Source organism: Corapipo altera, unplaced genomic scaffold (genome assembly GCF_003945725.1).
Source record: "Corapipo altera isolate COAL_440 unplaced genomic scaffold, ASM394572v1 178, whole genome shotgun sequence".
NCBI lineage: Eukaryota > Metazoa > Chordata > Aves > Passeriformes > Pipridae > Corapipo > Corapipo altera.
This window is the reverse complement of record NW_020884983.1, coordinates 1,474,673-1,493,328: the sequence shown is the minus strand read 5'-3', so window position 1 is coordinate 1,493,328 and position 18,656 is coordinate 1,474,673. Positions and strand designations below refer to the sequence as shown.

Genomic DNA, 18,656 nt, shown 5'->3' with positions numbered 1-18,656 from the left:
CTTCTGCCAAAGCCAAGCACCAGGTGCTGAGGCCAGAGGGTATTTTCCGACATGGGACACAGGACAGGGTCACCCAAAACCTGCCTGGCCAGAGGACTGTGCAGGCAGAAATAAAAGGTGGATGTTCCGGGAGCTCCTGCCTGGAGGGAGCCCAGGACACGTGTCCTTGTGCGGATGGATGTGGCTGTGCCTGGGGCAGCTGAGAGCACACAGTGTTCGGCACTGCTGTTCCCAAGGGCTCCAGGGGCTGGAACATCTCACGAGGAGCGCTGCGGCCTCACCCTCAGGGTTTTCCTGGCATTTCACCAAGTCCCACAAGTACAATCTATTCCCAACACAACAAACAACACGCTCGGTACCGCTGGCTTCCCTCTGCCCTCCCACCCCTCCCGTGGGTCTGCTCTCTCCTTCCCTAAAAACAATTCTTCCATAGCTGCCTCTGCTAAACCAACGATGGACCCAAGCCCTGAGCACCTGAGGTAAACCCCAGGTTTTTCTCTTAGAGATGCAGCTTCTCTGTGCTGTCCTTGCTCCGCGATGGGTTCCATGGAAGTCATGGAGAGTAGGAGAGGTGAAGAGATCTCCACATCACTCACGAGTACCTCGGCTTGAATGATGTCCTCTTATTTCCTCCCAGACCTGTGGCTTTTTACCTGCAGTGACCTTGTTTACCTTGCAGAGAAAGGGAACATTTATTGCAGAGTGGAGCTCAGCTATAGCTTTTCAGCCAGCGATCAAAACACTCGAAAGCTAAGAGCAGCATTTGAATTTAAAAATCATAATTAGAGTGCCCAAGAGGCAGAAGTTGGAAGAGGGCAAGGAACGAAGCAGGGGGTTGGAGGAAAACAAAGAAAGGCATGAGAGGAATCTGCGCTTTGAACAGAGAGTCCTGAATATCTTGCACTGGCTACTTCAAATTGGGCACTGAAAATTAATAGATTCTTTGACCTTTGTTTCTCTGTGCTCCGGTTCTTTGTTTGTAAAGCAGAAATCACAATACGGCCTCACCAAGAAAAAAAAAAAAAAAGAAAAGATGTCATCACAGCAACTCCTTCAGCCAAAGCACTTGGATGCTGCAGAGATGAGGACGAAGGAAAAAAAAAAACCCCAACCCTATATGGCTCTTCAGCAAGTGAGTACCACCATCGTGTGCAGGGAGCGGGGCAGCGTCCTCTAGAAAAAAATAACCCCCCAGTGGTGTAATTAAGGATACAGCACACGCACCCATGGGGGCTCCGTGGGCAGCCTGAAGGCAGGCGTCTCCTAACTTTTAAATGCTTTCTCAACCTTGTCACTTCTGCTGTTATTTTGATGGGTTTTACGCATAGTTTTACGCTCTACTATATTAAGAGTGTATCTACGTATCTTGCAAATAACTCTCCCAGCAAAGCCTGGCACGTATCCACAGAAAAAGCAGGGAGGCTGCTCGCTCTGGTCTAAGGAGCTTCATGCTGTGCTTTGGGAAACTCCAAGTACAGGATGGGTGGAGAATGGATGCAGAGGAGCCCGGGGGCAAAGTGCTCAGAGGTGTTGGTGGATTAGAAGCTACACTGACCTAGCAACCATGTCCTGGGCTGAATCAAAAGAAAAATTACCAGCAGGTCAAGGGAGGTGATTCTGCCCCTCTGCCCTGCCCTGGTGAGGCCCCACCTGCAGTGCCATGTCCAGCTCTGGGGTCCCCAACATGAGAAGAATGTGGATTTGTTGGAGTAAGACCAGAATAGGTCTTGGAGATGCTCTTAGAGCTGGAGAACTTCTGCCATAGAGACAGGCTGCTAGAGTTATGGTTGTTCAGCCTGAAGAAGAGAAAGCTCCAGGAAGACCTCAGAGCCCCTTCCAGTGCCTAAAGGGGCTCCAAGAGAGCTGCAGAGGGACTTTGGACAAAGGCCTGGAGTGACAGGACAAGGGGGGATGGCTTCAAATTGGCAGAGGGCAAGGTCAGACTACACACGAGGAAGAAATTCTTCCTTGTGAGGGTGGTGAGGCTCTGGCACAGGTTGCACAGACAGGCTGTGGTTGCCACATCCCTGGAAGTGTTCAAGGCCAGGCTGGACATGCCTCGGAGCAACCTGGTCTAGTGGAAGCTGTCCCTGCCCACGGCAGGTGGATTAGAACCAGAGGATCTTTAAGGTCCTTTCCAACCCAAACCACTCTCTGATTCTATTTTTATGATTCTGTAATGACCACACCGTCACATTTCTGCACTGGACCCCACTGTGGATGTACCACTGGATTTGTTACTGTGGTCTCTGCAATAGCTGCTCTTGCTGCCACGCAGGACACAAGAGGAAAGTTAAAATCCACATGCCCTAATTCTGGAGTCTTGCTCCTTTAAACACATGTGGGAGGGAGGGTTGGTAAATCCTTGGACAGTTTTTCATCTTGCCTCGACTGGGCTGGGCTTCGGGCTCAGTCTGTTGTCTGGTCCCTTGTCATAGCTGCTGTTGTAATGATTCATCCATCTGGTTTTCTGGGAAATGAAAATGAGCTAGGGAAATGTTTTTTCTCTCTTTTTTTGGCTGCATCTTCCCTGAAACGATTACAAGTTTGCACCCACTGGAGTTGATGGGGGTGAACGAGTTTTACACATCACTTTCCACTCGCTGGAGCAGACAGGGAAGCGCTGAGAATCCCATTCCTCAAACTCGGACCATGACAGTTTTGCCCTGAACTGTGTTTCCAGGAGCAAACAAGGATCCAGCAAAACCTATCAGAAGATTCAAGTTGCCTTCAGAGGGTGCACTGGACCAAACCTCATGCTGATGCACTCCAGGGATCACGTCCTTTCCTTCAGCTGGCTCCTCTCCTGCCTGAGCTCTCCAGAAATGATGTGGGATGAGCTGCAGTAAGGCAGCTTGGAAAGAAATCCAGGTGGAAAACATGGACACCGAAGGTCTTCTCAGTGGATTTAAACAGCTACTCTCATGAGTGGTGTAATTTATCATAAATCAGATAAATATGAGGGGAAAAAATCCAATGAGTTCACACTGGGTGATGTTCAGTCTCAGAGTGCAACAGTAAGTCACACTGGAGTTTTTTCTTGTTGGTTTGCACAGTAAGGACAAAACAATGTGCCCATCCAGCTGGGAACAGCAAGGTTTTTGGGTAAGGAAAGTGGAATTGTAAACTTTCTTTGCCAGCAGCCCTTGAAAACACTGTTTTAAATCAGCCAGCTCCAGAGGAGAGCTCCTAATTCTCCTTGCTCCAGGAACACATCCTCCTTGGTCCCAGTTTGGTTAGAGGTTAGACTGGGAAAGCAGTAGCTTGCCTGGGAGCAATCACTCCTCTATCCAGACACATATTAATAAATTTCCATCGAACAGGTCACGTATCAAAGTTCTACTTTTCTATGCTGCTGGAGCAAACCTTCCTGTGACAAACTCCTCCCCTTACACCAGTTCTGTATCTGTTACAAGTGACCCCTGTGAGAACCAGATCCTCCTTGAACCCACCAGCACAGGAACTGCCCTCCTCCCTGGTCGAGCATCCTTCCTCTCCCGTCCTCCCTTTTTTTAGATCTCCTCACCAGCCTTTACTCCATGATTTCATCCGAAGTGGGTGGTGAGTTCACTCTCCCCCACGAGCAGCCTCTTCCCAACGGCTCCCGGGATCCCTGCCAGCTCCTCTCCACCCACGGCCTCTCCCGACGAAGCAAAACCACGCAGCTCCCGCTGCTTCCCGGGCCAAAGGCAGCATCTCACATCTGGTGGGCTGGCTCGGGAAGGGAGAGGGGAGCCAAGGAGCACCTCGCTGGGGGCACGAGCACCAGCACTTTCCAAGGGTTGACATTTCCACCGTCCCTCCACACCCCAGATGATCCCTGGCTTTGATATCAGGAGACAGTGATGGGTTATTGAAGTGACTCTTGAAGGCTCAAACATTGGAAACCCAAACTTAGTTTAGAAAACAGCTTGTGGATTCAAAACCAAATGAAAACTGCCTTTTTTCCCTTTTTTTTTTTTTTTTGAGCTACTCCTACGCATGAAACCTCTGCATGGATTTAAGCATTCCCAGCCTTTGCTAACGCAGGAGCACCAGGCATTGAAGTCCACTGGTCCCAGGGTTGTCCACTGGTCCCAGGACTGTGGAGCCAAACACCCAAAACCAGATTGGATTCAAATTTTAGATTTGTTAAAGCAGAGCATCGAAACTGAAAACAGAGCACAGGACAGGTTCTCAAACCTCTTGGGTTCTTCCCTCCGCTCCTTCGTCATGGTTTTAGAAAAAAAAAAATCAATCTTTTGACTATTCCTCCCGATGCCATTTCTGGGCTGGCAGCTTAATTCTGACGCCGGTGATTTATAGGTTTTGCTTGGAATGCAGCGCGCAAGTACTTCGCTTTTTCACTCGCCCTTTCTAAACGTTTTTAACGATCTGCTTCCTCAGATCTGTTTACATTTGGGACATTAAAAGCTAAGCAAGAACTCCATTATGAGCAAGAACAGCATAAAAATTCCCCCATTGCCAGAAAACATCTCAATACGGTGACAAACGTAGCCACGCTCTGGTCCTGTTGCTCATCCGTGGGAAGGCTGGTTTATAAATTATTCATGAGTGTCTTAAAATTTCCAGGCTAATCTCAACTAAAAAGTGGGGTTTTTTTACACCATTGTTTCACTCTGAAGTTCTCCAACTGGAATTTTTATCTGCATAGTGAAATCTGAAAATTTACTTGTGCTGAAAGTCTTTTCTCTTTTTTTTTTTTTTTTCTCAAACACTTCAGTTTTGATTTCAGTTCTCACACTGGAAACGTAGCGGAGAGTCTTTACACGACAACTTACTTGAAAGCCTGGAAGTCCGTGGTAATTTCCATGAATTTTGTGAGAAGCTTAAGCTCTCCCAGATGTGACTTTTGAGCAGGTTCTGATCTATAAAGGATTTTGGCACCTTTCTGCTGGCAACGCCATCACCGCAAGGCATTTCTAGTAATGAAGAACCACTTGGGGGACTATCAAGCCGTTCTCCTTCCAGTCTGTTCCACAGTAAGGACAGGTTAAGACTGAAGATTAAATAACGGCAAAATCTAATGGAGAAAATCACTGTGTGGTCCTCTGGAGGTTATTAACAGACCAGCTAACTCACCTGTGCTTACAGCTTTTACAGCTGCCAATCTGTTTTGGGATTTTATCCTGCACAGTGGCATTTGAGTATTTGCCAAGTAAAATCATTAATTATAAATAAGTCCCACTGGGTTTTATGTTAACACTGCCACATGCAGTAACTTTATAGTAGTACAAAAAGTAGCATTTGGAGAAGTGAAGAAATGCCTTACATTCCCTGGTGATTGTCCATGCTCTGCACTGTCATGCACTGCTTGGAAAACTGTACCATAGCTGGCTTTCCCACACAGTTCTTGGACATCTATTCCCAACCACTTCATCCCAGGCTGTGCTGCTCCAAATGAGTGTCAGTGTCGGGCTTTACAGACTGGAATCCAACCACAGATGTGCAGGGCTTGACACGTTAATTGCTTTGGAAAGTAGAGCCCAAGAAAACCTCTCCTCTGCAGCAGAATGTGAATCATTCTCGGCTGTGAGGGTGGTGATGTTCTGGCACAGGTTGCCCAGAGAAGCTGTGGATGCTCCATCTTCAAGGTCAGGTTGGACAGAGCTAGGAGCAACTTGGTCTAATGGAAGATGTCCCTATCCATGGCACAGGAGCTGGAATGAGATGGTATTTAAGGTCCCTTCCAACCCAAACCATTCCATGATTCCATGAACACTGCTAGCACCAAAATACTGAACTCAAATATCCTTGTGATCCTAAGCCTCACCTCTCCTCTTAATGTCAAGTTGACATCAAAAAACTTCTTTTGACAAGAAAATGGACTCCCAGGGACTGAAGACAACTCATCTGCTGTCAAAGCAGGTTCTCCAGAGAGGAATCCTCAGGAAGAGACAGACACAATGCTGAGAAGGCAGCACACATAGAAGCTGTATGTAAGGTGACTTAAACACCCAGAAATTCAGGCAGCAGAGCAGACAGCCACACATCTCTCCATGGACGCTATTGGAAAATTGCTGGAAAGCAAGTAAAGTGTGAGAATGACATAAGGAAAACAAATTGTTGCCTCTTATTTCAAGGAGCTGAATGGGAACATATTCTGACCCAAGGTCTGTAACTACTACACTGACCAGTACAAACACACAGAAAATCCTCTTGCCTGCTCAACAGCAGAGGTGGGAGCACAGAGCTGCTCCACCTTTTTAAGCCTGGAACCAAAAAGCTCTGGATGTTTCAAGGGGAGATGCACCTGCAGAATCCGACAGGCACAGCTGGAGAAGAGAATCCACCAGTGGGATGGACTGTTGTCACAAACTGGAAGAGCTCTCTGTGGACAGCAGATCTGTCCCGAGTGATGTGTGAAGTGAGAACTTCTCGCCACGGGCAGCTTAATTCAGGCTGCTTCTCTGGAGTTTGCTTCATTGTCCTCACTGGATTCGATTTACCAGAGATGACTAGAAATTCTAACACTGTTTTTGTTAGGATTACCGAAACAAGTAAGAATTCGCTCTCCTGGCACCTTTAAACTGCTGTGAGCTCTAACAGCCTGTTTTACTGCACAGCAAAGCTCTGCCAACACAAGCCTCTGCTGTTTCATACTTACAGAAGGTCCCAGCAGGACTCGACCAGCCCCCAGTAAAACCCACAATCCCCAAATTTATTCTCCTCATACCTCTGCTGTCCATTATGGCACTGGAAGTGTGTGCTAAGGACACGGCAGATCCCACACAAGCAGGTTATTTTTGGTTACCGATTCTCAGACTGGCTTGGAAGAAATCAGGAAGCATCTTGTAGAATATCACCATGTTGTCTTGTTTGCTGTTCCACTCTTTCATAAGCATCTTATGCCTGTATGTTTCATCCATGTTGAAAATTATACATAGTATGATGAAAATTACAGTTCTGACCCTCAATGTATTTGTTGTGGAAACAAAGCAATTCTCCACCATCATCTCAAGCTCCTACTCAATGTGAGACAAGGTATTTTCCCCCCAGACTCCCAACACACGACGGATTTCACAGAACATCCTTATGCAGAAGCCAGACATTTTGAGATTGGGATGCAAGATCACCAAAGTTTCAGACAAATTAATGTAACAATTGAAATTTAGGCTCTATGTAGTAAAACAGTTTCATGACTCATTAATAGAAAAAATGTACATTCTAAGACACTTCTGAAATATTTTTGCATTGAAAAATTCCCAAGAGACTTCATGTTTCCCTCCCTCTCATCCCACCATCCAGCACCTTTTGTATTAGTCCAGAAGTAAAAGTTTGTTCGGGGGAAGAACAGCTGACTTGCAGTGCTGTTTCTGGCTCAGTCCAAGCATTTATTTCATTTTAACATCATTCCAAAACACCAGCAGCTGGACAAACTTTGCTGGCCATCAAGGAATCCCCCTGCACGTTACATCTCGCAATTACTGCAGGGTATCCAACAGCAGGATGGAGTAGACTTGCTGACAAATAGTTTAAATTATACACTGTGGTGCTGGAGAGGTGTTTTGAGGCTGGTGCAGGCTTTGTAAGCACCATTTTGCATCTAAATCTGTGTGACAGGGAAGACTGTCTTCTAGTAGGTTGACTTTTTTTAGAAGGCCAAGAGTTGAGAGTAAATAGCATCAAAAAAAAAAAAAAAAGGAAAAAACCTCATATGCTTCTTTCTCATCCATAGATCTATTTTACAATTAAATGTTTCTCTTTTCATCAAGCATTTTTCTTCCTTCTTTCATCCATTCTTTCCCTGTTGCTGTAGGGAAGATCCAACATGGAACAGGACACAATCCTGTGAGACTGTACATGGGTACACCAGCAACAGTACTCATGTCTGAAACTACTTTCACGAGATCCAAGCACTTGGCAGCTGTTTTTTCTCACTGCATGGTGCAAACAGAAGAAATTACTGCAGGTTAAAACCCTCTTACCTTTCAACATAAATAATTAGAACGTTGTTAATCTTCACCTGTTTTTGTATGATCACTTTGTAACTGATTCTTACCTTAAGTTTTTGTGCCAACAAGTTTCCCTGAGTCCAGACGTTTCGATCCTACACACACAGTACAAGCAGCAAAACTCCAAACAGATCCATCTGCTCTGTCAAGGACTTCACTTGAGAAATCATTTAAGCAACAGTCTGTATGGGAGCTACTTAGGCAAGGGGTGTACTTAAAACATGATGATTACTTTTAAGTCACATTTCCAGAACGCAACACTTCATTCTGTACAGCTTTTGACCTCCATGAGAACATCTGTCAAAACTCCCAAAATATCCATGTGGGCAGGTATCACCCCTCTGCATCACACTGCAAAACCCCCATGCTGCCAGCCAGTCTACTTTTTCCATATTTTAGTAATTTTTGTACTAATTGAAGGGCTAACCTACAGTCTTTTGTGCTAAACACAGTACTACCCACTTCTCAGAGTTTAAACAAGACAGACCATGAGGGTGGATTTCATAAATGGATGGAAATGACAGACTAAGAAAAGGTCCTATACTCTTCACATAAGGTCTCAATTTTAGTTTGTGATAATCTTAGTTAGAAATAAAGCAATGGCAGCATATCCCACAATCATAGAATAGTCTGGGTTGGAAATGACCTTAAAGATCATTTCCTTCCAACCCCCTGCCAGGGGCAGGGACATCTTCCACACCAGGTTGCTCCAAACCCTGTCCAGCCTTGCCTTGGACACTTCCAGGGATGGGGCAGCCACAGCCTCTCTGGACAACCTGTGCCAGGGCCTCACCACCCTCACAGGGAAGAACTTCCTCCTAATATCCCATCTAACCCTTTCCTCTGTCAGTTTAAAGCCACTCTCCTTTGACCTCTCCCTCCATGCCCTTACCCAAAGTACCCCTCCTGCTTTCAAAATATTTTCATATACCAAAGAAAAGATGGAGGGTACAAGAGAAAGGTAAATTTGCTGCCAACAATCAGCCACAACCTTAAAAATGCCTCTGAATACTCAAGATGCCCCAGTTGTTCACAAGAACATTCCTTTTAGTTTCCCCATATGGAATAATAGGAAAAGCAGTCCACTGCTGAATTCACCAGGACATCCAGAAAAATATCCCCTGCTACAGGGATGAGTTGCTGTAGGCTGGTTTGTATTATTAACTCCCAAAAAGCTGGATGCAGTATGAGAAGTTGTTTGAAATAAGATTCTCAGGCTTTATCTTCATGGATAATGAGATCCTGCTGGAACTGAGGACATGACCCACCTTCAACTCTGCCTCCGGCCAGTTCTGTTTCACTGAAGAGCTGAATTTTCAGGTAAAACTTCTTAAACACCCCTGGAAAGATGACTCAGGTCTTTTATTGCTTGCACTGCTCAGAGTGTATGAGAGGTGAATGCAAGAACTCCCATGCTGGCACTGAGATCTTCCCTGAGATCTTGCTTTCAGCATGTCCAGAGTACGGGAATTGGAGACTGGAAAGCTTCCTGCTGCTCCTTAGATTTCCTCATACTTCACAGACAGGATCATTAAACCAACAAGGTGGGGCTTTTCTCTTTTATCTCAAGTCCACACTGGTTTTTCTCACTGGGAAAACCATCTCCCTTTGTCTTCCCTCTCAGCACCTTATGGCTTTCCAAACCATTCCAAGCATCATCTTTACACAAAGGACATAAACCAAGACCTCATGTTAACAAATTTTACATGTTCCATCTATTAGAGATTGCATTTTCCCTGAGGAAAAATTCTCCAGCCATTATAAAACCACCTCGCAAGAATTTAAACTCCTAGTACTTCTGCATTCAGCAACTCCACTCACTAAAATAACACACTTCCCTGTTTTCAGCCCTAGATTATACCACTAAAGATTCTCTGTGGAGCCTCTTGCACAGAAAGTCACGAGGAGCAATTCCCCAATCACTATAACCGATTTCAAATGGTGCTAGAAAATATTATTGACTCTGAACACCAAAAGAAATCAGTCATCCTCTAAAGGGGTTACGGAGATCTGCAAGGACGAAGAGTTAAATGTTGGATAGTATTTGACACTGGAGAATCCCCAGACACTTGAAAAATATTAATTAATTACCTCTGCGGCATTATTCGCTAACAAAACATTAAAAGCATTATTAAAATGTTGATGAGAAAACAAAGGTACAGTGAAAACCTTCAAAATCAACCATTAGCTACACACATCTTTTAATACAGTGAAAAAATTATAAAAATATCATCTCGAAGCACTTAAAAATTCTCCAGATTTCAGTAAACTTGGACAACGTGACCAACCACAGCATGTTCCAATTCTCACAGTTGTTGGTGCTGGTCATTTCCATCAGCTACAACGAGTACATTCAGCCATCAAACTGTGACCCGAACACTGTAAAGTCACACAAAATAAATAACATATTCTCACCTGCCAAACACGCCACAAGAAAAAGCAAGACACGCAGTTGGGATGCAAAAACAGCATCCAGAATTCCCAGCACTTCAGTGCAGAATCACCTGCTTTAAATTCCATTGTGTGTCTTGTATGATACAAGGTATTTACAAGGTTGATAATGAACCAACGAAGATCTACCCACGTAAGGTTAAAACATGTTTTGAGTTGAAAAAAAAGTGGAGTACATACAGTTCCCTTCCTAATTCCTCACCATGTTGTATGAACTAGCTGTGCTAGTTTTTACCAGTTGGTGCATTAAAATCAACATCTTCAATACTGATCTGGAATTCTGTGTTACACTTTTTTGTGTTGCCTCTGTCTCATGAGCCCTCCTCTGGTTCCGAAGCTGCCGTTCACCACTCACAAGTATTATAAACATGCTGACAGCAGAATTCCTGCCTTTGAAATCACACACTGCACAGCTCTCCCAAGAGTCACTTGGGCCACAAACCCCCATGGTCCCAAGGGACCTCATTTGGTGGTGGAGCTAATTACAACAGCAGAACCACACAAGGAAGATGCTGACCTTCTCTTCTTTTCCTCTGAGGCTTCTGAGGATCCGTTTCCCTGATGAAGGCAGGCATTCTTCCTCCAAGAACACTGATTTCAAATGGTGCTAGACAATGAATAGTTAAATCTAAACCACCATATGAAACCAGCTTCCTGAGGGAGCTTGTGTCTAGCTGGGAGGATATTCCTGTAACAATAAATTGGAAATGCCACAGAAGAATACCTAGCCATGTCGGGTTTTTATTTTTCCTATTAAACAGTTGATGCTTTTTTCTTATTCTTACCCTTGATTTTGGTTTGAGTCACCAAATGTTCACTTCTGTTTTCTATTATATTGCTACCAACAGCAAGAGAATTGCTTGCAGCAGTGTCACTCTGAAGAATTTTGTTAGCCAAGCTTGAACAACATGTACAAGGCTTTAACAAGGAATGAAGGGCCTTCATCCTACTTGTGTTGCTGTCTTCTATTAACACATTCTGTCTGCTGAGCTCTGCCCACAGCACAGCTACCTCCAGACACACCAGCAAGGGCAGTGCTGCTGCAAATTCCCTCTCATGATGGCAAAACACGTGTGACAGTTCTCCTGCAGGATGTTACCGTGTCTTCATTTTAACAGCAGCAGCCAAAGTACCAGCGTGGGACAGAAGCCACACGTTAAGGCCTAAATGTTGAATATTCAAAGGCCATGCAGAGAGCCTGAAAACCTGCCCACCTGCCTGCTAGCCCTGGCTGAGGTGGGATTTGTAAATTAGGGAGAAAGTGTGTGCCCAAGCCTAACGCTAAGGACTGCATTGATTACAGATTGTTCAGACCTGGCACTCACCACCTGGAGCCAGCACTACTTCTTAGAAATCTGACACAGGGCTTTTTCCTGGAAATCTGCTACTGAAGTGTGTTCTAGACAATTTACTCCCTTTCAAGCAGATTTGTTGTGTTTTTTTTTTTATAACCTGTCTGCAGCTCCTCATCTCAGCTGGCAGAACAAACCTGAGATCCGAAGGACCACATCTGCAGGGCGATGTCGAGCAAGTCTGAGTGTCTGCACAGCCCCGCTCTCGGCTGACACATTCTGGGAAGCACTCGATAGGTAACATCACAGCCTCTCAGCCAGGAACTAATAATTACCCCCAAGCAGCAGCAGAGAAGGCACCACGGAGTTTCTGGTGGCAGAGGGAGGCACAAAGAGGCCGTGTGCCCCATCCGGGTGTAGAACAGCACTGTTTTAAGGAAAACAACCCAACGGAGGAGGCTGGGCCTCCGAGAGCGGGCAGTTACTGGAAGAGCTGTCACTGTGCCAGGCCACATCAGCACTGGATTTACTGTGCAGCTTTTCTGTCCAGAAAGTGCCTGTGCGGAGCAGAGCAGGCAGGAAGCAGCAGGACCGAGCTGTGCTCCCGCCCGTGTGTCCCCAGGCTCTGCCCCGAGCACATACAGCTGCCTGGGAATCTTCCACGCAGGCACACAACACACTGGTGCTCTAGCAATACAATAAAGCTGCTTTGAAGTGGAGGCAGAACCAAACTGTTTCCTCCAGCAATGCAAAAGCCCCAGATTTTGCCTTGCTGCAGTATTTTCAAGAAGAGTGAAGCATCTTAATTCCTCCCCCCTGCAGTTCATTACCCTTTGTGCTCTGCACCAGCTCCTGGAAGCCCCATGAAAGCTGATTTTAGTAGATTAGAACCACAGAATAATTTACGTTGGAAAAGACCTTCAAGATGATCAAGTCCAACCTCTGACTTAATGCCACCTATGCCCACTAAGCCATGTCATGAAGTGCCAGGTCCACTTGTTTTTTGAGAACTTCCAGGGATGGTGATTCCACCACTGCTCTGGGCAGCCTGTTCCAGTGCTTAACGATTCTTTCAGTGAAGAAATTTTTCCCAATATCCAACCTGAGCCTCCCCTGGTGCAACTTGAGGTCACTTCCCCTTGTCCTGTCCCTGGTTCCTTGGGAGAGGAGACCAACCCCACCACGCTGCCCCCTTCTGTCAGGGAACTGTAGAGAGCGAGAAGGTCCCCCCTGAGCCTCCTCTTCTCCAGGCTGAGCCCCCCCAGCTGCTCCTCATAGAACTTCTGTTCCAGACCCTACACCATCACCCAAGATGAACCCATCTGTGGAGTCCTGATTACAGGCAAAAAAGTATTTTCAAACTCTTTCCCTTCAGGGTGCAGGAAACCATGTAAAAGACTAATCACGTAATTTCCTAAAGCTTTATCATCTCCCAAGATGCAGCTCTCTCTTCTTTTACCACAAGGACAGCAAAACCAAACAATTTAGACTAGGAACCAAACTCCTAGATGGCTGAAGGAGAGAAATCAATTTAGTGGGGACAGTTCTCACAAGGGTATCTGTCAGCAGCACAGCTAACACAGTCCTCTCCAAGAAAATCTTCATGAGAAAGTCCAAGAAACCTGAGATCCATCTGTGAAGCAAGGAAAGCAATGACACTTCCCAGCCATTATCTTCCCAGGACAAGGCTAAATCGTGCTGTAGCATCTCTTCCATGCACTGCATTCATGACACATATGGATTTGAAGCCGAGGTCCGGGCTGCATGGCTCTGCCTTTACCACATGACCTAGGACGGGTGTAGACCACAGCATCTCCATCTGACCATCCAGAGAGCAAGTTCTGCCATTTAATATCATTTGCACTTCTGAAGGAAGCATCTTTCAGAACTTGTAATAACTCTGTGTCTTTCTAGAACACGGTTAATGAGAAACACGCTCTCGTTAGGGCTGTAAACTGTCATTTCTAAATTGGAAAAACAAATGAACTGCACAGAGAGAGCTATTGTGCTGCTCCAAGATGCCTCCTTCTAATTAGGTCCTGGAAGTTTTAGGACATTTTCAGATCTTGAACTGCTCCATCCTTCTTCGATTTAATGATCAGAAGAGCTGAGGGCAACTTTCTCATTGAGCTGGGAAGAAGAAGAAGAACAGAGGAGTTAATTTTTTTAGATTTAAAAGCAAGAGCTTGGGAAATAGGAAGAGCAAACCCAGAATTCACTGTAAATTGGTAAAACCTGTAGCTGGAAGAGCATTTGATTACATTTTTGTTTCTGTAATTACAAATTAAGTGTTCTGTAATCCTCCAGAGAAAATTAAGAGAATGACATGCCAGTGACTTAAGCCCTAATCTTAAATACTTCATAATTCATGTTTTTATTTGACATTGATGGGATGACTTGCATGAGCAAAGCTTTATCTGCAATTAAAGCACTGCAAGAATAAAGTTTACAATGGTTTTGTTTTGCTGCTGAGTAAATGTACTGATTTACAGGTGGTTTAAGCTGCATTCAAACACCTATGAGGGAACCCTCTCTCTTCCACTGATGAATTCCTGCAGAATTTCTGCACTTGGAATAATTTGAGAACTGTGATCCCATCTGAGACTGCAAATGACAACTGTGGGCACTTTATCAGATTAATCAGGGATAATCAGAGAGAACATGCACTGGGTGCGACTTGGAAAGACTTCCATGTGGACTAATGATCCTGCACAGGAAATTCATTAAAAAATAAGTCCTACTGCTTCCTTTCCGTGCCCTGCCACAACAGGAGCTGTGTAAATGGATTTTGTGAGAGCTTGACTTAGGACAGCTTTATGATCCATCTGAAAGACCGAGCCAGCCTGTAATTTGCAGACAATGGCCTGTGAGAACATTACATATGACAAACTGTTCAACTTACTGTAACTTTTTAAATTCCCCCCATTTATTTTTTTTTTTTTTTTAATAAAACGTGAAACCAGGGGGAAGATGACAGAGTGACAAGTCTGCAGAAAGGCTCTGTCTGTAGCAGGGGAAGGGACTGTGAGAACTTCCTACTTAACGCCTCGCCGTGGATCTCATTTATGAGCTGCTGCAGACACCCCATGGCATGATGGAGATGAAGGAACCACTGAGAAATTATCTGTCAGCTGAAAAACCAATTAATATTAACTGCAGTGAGAAAAGAACTGTCTACCCAGATAGAAACTGAGACTGTGAAGTCAGTTACAGATGTCTTTAAGGGATTTTTTTTTTTTTTGGTCATTTTCAACTTGAACTTAAACCACAGCTATTGGGGAAAAGCTGCTTCATCTTTTCTTTTTCTGCACCATCAATCCCCCAGCGTTTTCACCACCAGCTTAATGAATTCCAACTATCAAGAGAGCTCATCCGCTATGTAATTTGTCTTTTTTTGTTCCCTTCACTAAACAAGCAGGAAAAATGTTTTTAATTTGCAAGGCTGAATAAATGCCTACTGTGTTTGCCAAGACTTTATTGACATTCATGGCTGTCCACAAAGCTGACTGACTTCTCACAGAGATGGTTTATCTCCTCAAGTAAAAAAAAATAAACCTGCCCAAACAAGAAGATGTTAATCTTCCTTAATAAAATAAATGAAAAGCAGCAGTTCAATAAATAATCCTGTGGCTAGTGAAACCCCTTCATCCAGGATATGGTCCCAGAGTAGATTTTTGTTGACAGCAAGATCACTTAGCATTGGGACACCCTCCAGTGCTCACTGCTGCCTCTGATGCTGCAGTTCATGTCACCTTCAGTTGTACCAATACGACTGCCCGTGGGCATCATTCAAATGATTCTAATTCAAACGAAAAAAATAAAATATAGGGTTTCTTTTCTTGACTGAGTTATTTTCAGCCATCTGGTTTTCCGCACGGTCAGGGAAGAGATGGCACTGCATTGCTGCTGCGCTGGAAATGAATGGCTGGGAGTGGGCAGAAACTTATTAAGCTGGCAGTAGCAAAAGACATGAACTGTGGAATTACACCTTGGATAGCATCAAATCCCATCTCTCTTGCTCAGTTGGTCATGAGGAGTTGAGATGAGTTTCAGCCTGCAACGAAACACAGCTCTTGAACTTTCACAAGAAAATCAATACACTGAACTCTGAGGTTCTTACTCAAGTTTTACTGGGTTTTTGCACAAGGTCCAACTTCCCCCACAGGTCTGCATTTTTCCATTTGAATTTTTCTTACTGAACAATTTTGTTGTCTGATGTTAAATGGGCAGTGTTCAAGAAACAATCAAAGCCTCCACGAATGGAATTTAATATGATCAGAAGGTCTGCAGTGGCTTGATATAACCAGGTAAGAACAAAAAGCATTTGTGAGGAAATTACTGACATGAAAAACCATTACTGAAAAGATTTCCTACACTGAAGAGAGTACTTCCCATTCCTTCCTGTGCTTTGTTTAGCTGCACTGAGAAGAACTACGAAGTAAGAGATCTGGGGAACATCCCTCTGGAACAGCTCTCAAATAAAGACAGTTATTTTCCACTAATGAAACATCCAATTTATCCATTATGCACACACAATAACTTTATCTTTTTAATTTCAAAGCTTCTCAAAGCTTTGAGCAATAAAGGCTTGATGGCTACAAGGTATTTACAACAGCTGATACCAAGGAAGGACACAGATGTTCTGTACCTCAGAAAAAAAACAGCCTCCACCATGTACAACTTTCTCCATGTGCTTCTGGGACAATTCACTACTGACAGGTTTGTCTTCAGAATCTGGAAGAAAAAAAACCAAAACACAAGAAGCTGTCTGAGTTAGTCCCTTCTGTGTTGTTCTGCAGGGAGATAAATTAAAATACAACTTCAGAATCATTCTTCTCTTCCTCCAGGTTCTTACACAGGCTTTTTAGCCACGTTATGGCTCCTCACAATCCGAATTTATGTGAGCACATTTATGGTCAGAACAGGCAATCACAGTGTACCACTAAGCAACAGCAGTAAATACAGGTATCATGTTCCCCTTGGAAGGAGTAATTTCTGATTAGAGCTTCAAAATTCATCAAAAGAAACTGCTGTCTCTGTTTCATAACAAAGTACCTGTTACTCCTTTTAAGATATATCCAAAGATGTATCCAAACCTCCTGGCAGACTCCTGTGAGGTGCAGTCCACCTGTGCACTGACTCCATGGCATTTTGAGCCCTCAAGCCACAAGGAAATAAACCTTTGTGGAGGCAGAATCCATATATAGCAGGTGCCAGAGAATCACCTGCTGCATACAGCAATATCCTTGACGTAGAAGTTGCCTCAGATTTACTCTGAACTCTGTTTTGAAACCTCTTCAGGCTGATTTTGGGGATTAGCAGCAAAGGAAATCCTAAAAATACAAAAGCAGGCTTATCAAGCTGGGGAAAAAAAGCACTAAGATGTTTTTGTGACACAGGCTTCAGGATATGAATTATTCATCAGCAAAAACTGACTTCAGTTTGGATGGGAGGAGGGAGACTTCTGTGCATCCAAATCCCAGCACAACGGGCACAAACTGCTCTGCAGGGAATTATGATGTGCATCCTGTAAAAAACATTATCAATCTGAGAACTCCACCATCCTGAGTATGGTGGACAACTCCACCACGCCTGAGTATTATTTTGTGTTAATTCTGAGAACGTGAGGCAGAAATACCCTGCCTCAAATATGTAATAACAAATACCTCCTTGGAATCAATCAGTCACCATCCATATCAGAGAGGGCTACTGAAACCATAAGGAAGCAGGAACAGCCTGGTTTCAGCCTCGCTCTATTTCTGTCCACATTCCCACCCTGTGCCCATCACCATGGCAGCTCTTCAGTCAAACACCAACCTCTGGGGCAACAGAGGCAGGAAAACAGTGGGTTTTTTTCCCAAAGGGATCAAGATTTGCTGGATAAAAACAGCTGATGTTATATTTTAGGAATTGGACAGGACAGACATAAGGAACAATGTAATTCCCTGCTGACTGCTGAGGTATGTTAATGAAGATATGATAATGAAGTAGCCACCCACAACAAAACTCACTGTTGCTTGTCCATGTCTTTACATTATATAAACACTTTATTTCATTTCTACTGCTGCCTTACATATTTAAAAGTATCTCATTGGGATCTGGGAGAAAAACAATGACCATTAGGAATAAAAAAAAAATATTTCTTCAGCTGAAAATAGTTCTTCTGATTGAAAGCTTTTGGGATCTAACAGCGATGAGCATCATTTTTAGCAACCACCCTGGCACTGTAGCTGTTACATAAGTTTCAATAGAAGTGCTAATCCCATCCCTGAGTAGAAATGTCCATCATGGAGCACTCCAAAGCTACACCTACTGTTTGTATCCTCGTGCCATGTGTTGTATCACAGCCACTTCTGTCCCTACCAAGTGAGCTCTTAAAACCAGGCACCCTTTAATGTTGTTGCTCTCTGCTTATCTCCAGCACTGGATTAATTTATGCTGCTCCAAGAATCATCATGGCAGTTTGTCTGTCAAAGGACCTGGAAAGAACTGCTCTTACATATCTTTTAAAAATAACAATAAACACCACGAAAACATTTATTAGTCTGTAATTTTTGTCTGATATAATACAAACTCAGACTACTTTGGAAGACTCCACAATTACTGAAGAGGAAGTGAAATTAAAATTATCACACAGAAAAAAGATAACAATTAAGAAAGATAGGAAATTCAATCAGACCACTTCAAGTTTTAACCTCAGCTGAATTCTTACGCCTCACGAACACACTGCAGCGGATCTTTTATCCAAAGACAAATATTCTTTACTCCTCCCATCATGTATGACACTGCAAAAAAACCCTGAAATCCAAGCCAGAAATATTTTCAGAGTGAAACAAGCCACCTCTGAACCTTTCCTTGTTATGCAAAAGAAGTACAACAAGGAATGGACGGGGATCTGAGCAAATTGGTCTAGTGGAAGGTGTCCCTGCCCAGGGCAGGGGGTTGGAACGAGATGATC

At 44.1% G+C, this 18,656-nt stretch overlaps 1 long non-coding RNA gene and 1 pseudogene across 3 annotated transcripts in view; both read right to left on the bottom strand.

Annotated features, from left to right (window-relative positions):
* LOC113958006 overlaps positions 1-8,066 on the bottom strand; it is a 32,967-nt pseudogene extending 24,901 nt beyond the window's left edge.
* A 3,952-nt stretch (positions 8,067-12,018) lies between these two features.
* LOC113958007 overlaps positions 12,019-18,656 on the bottom strand; it is a 119,565-nt gene continuing 112,927 nt past the window's right edge. For 2 of the 3 annotated variants that reach the window (XR_003531369.1, XR_003531371.1), the window contains 2 exons: positions 16,347-16,432; positions 13,835-15,752 (listed from right to left, as the gene is read on the bottom strand). This is a non-coding gene — a long non-coding RNA (uncharacterized LOC113958007). The other variant, XR_003531370.1, reaches the window with a different exon arrangement.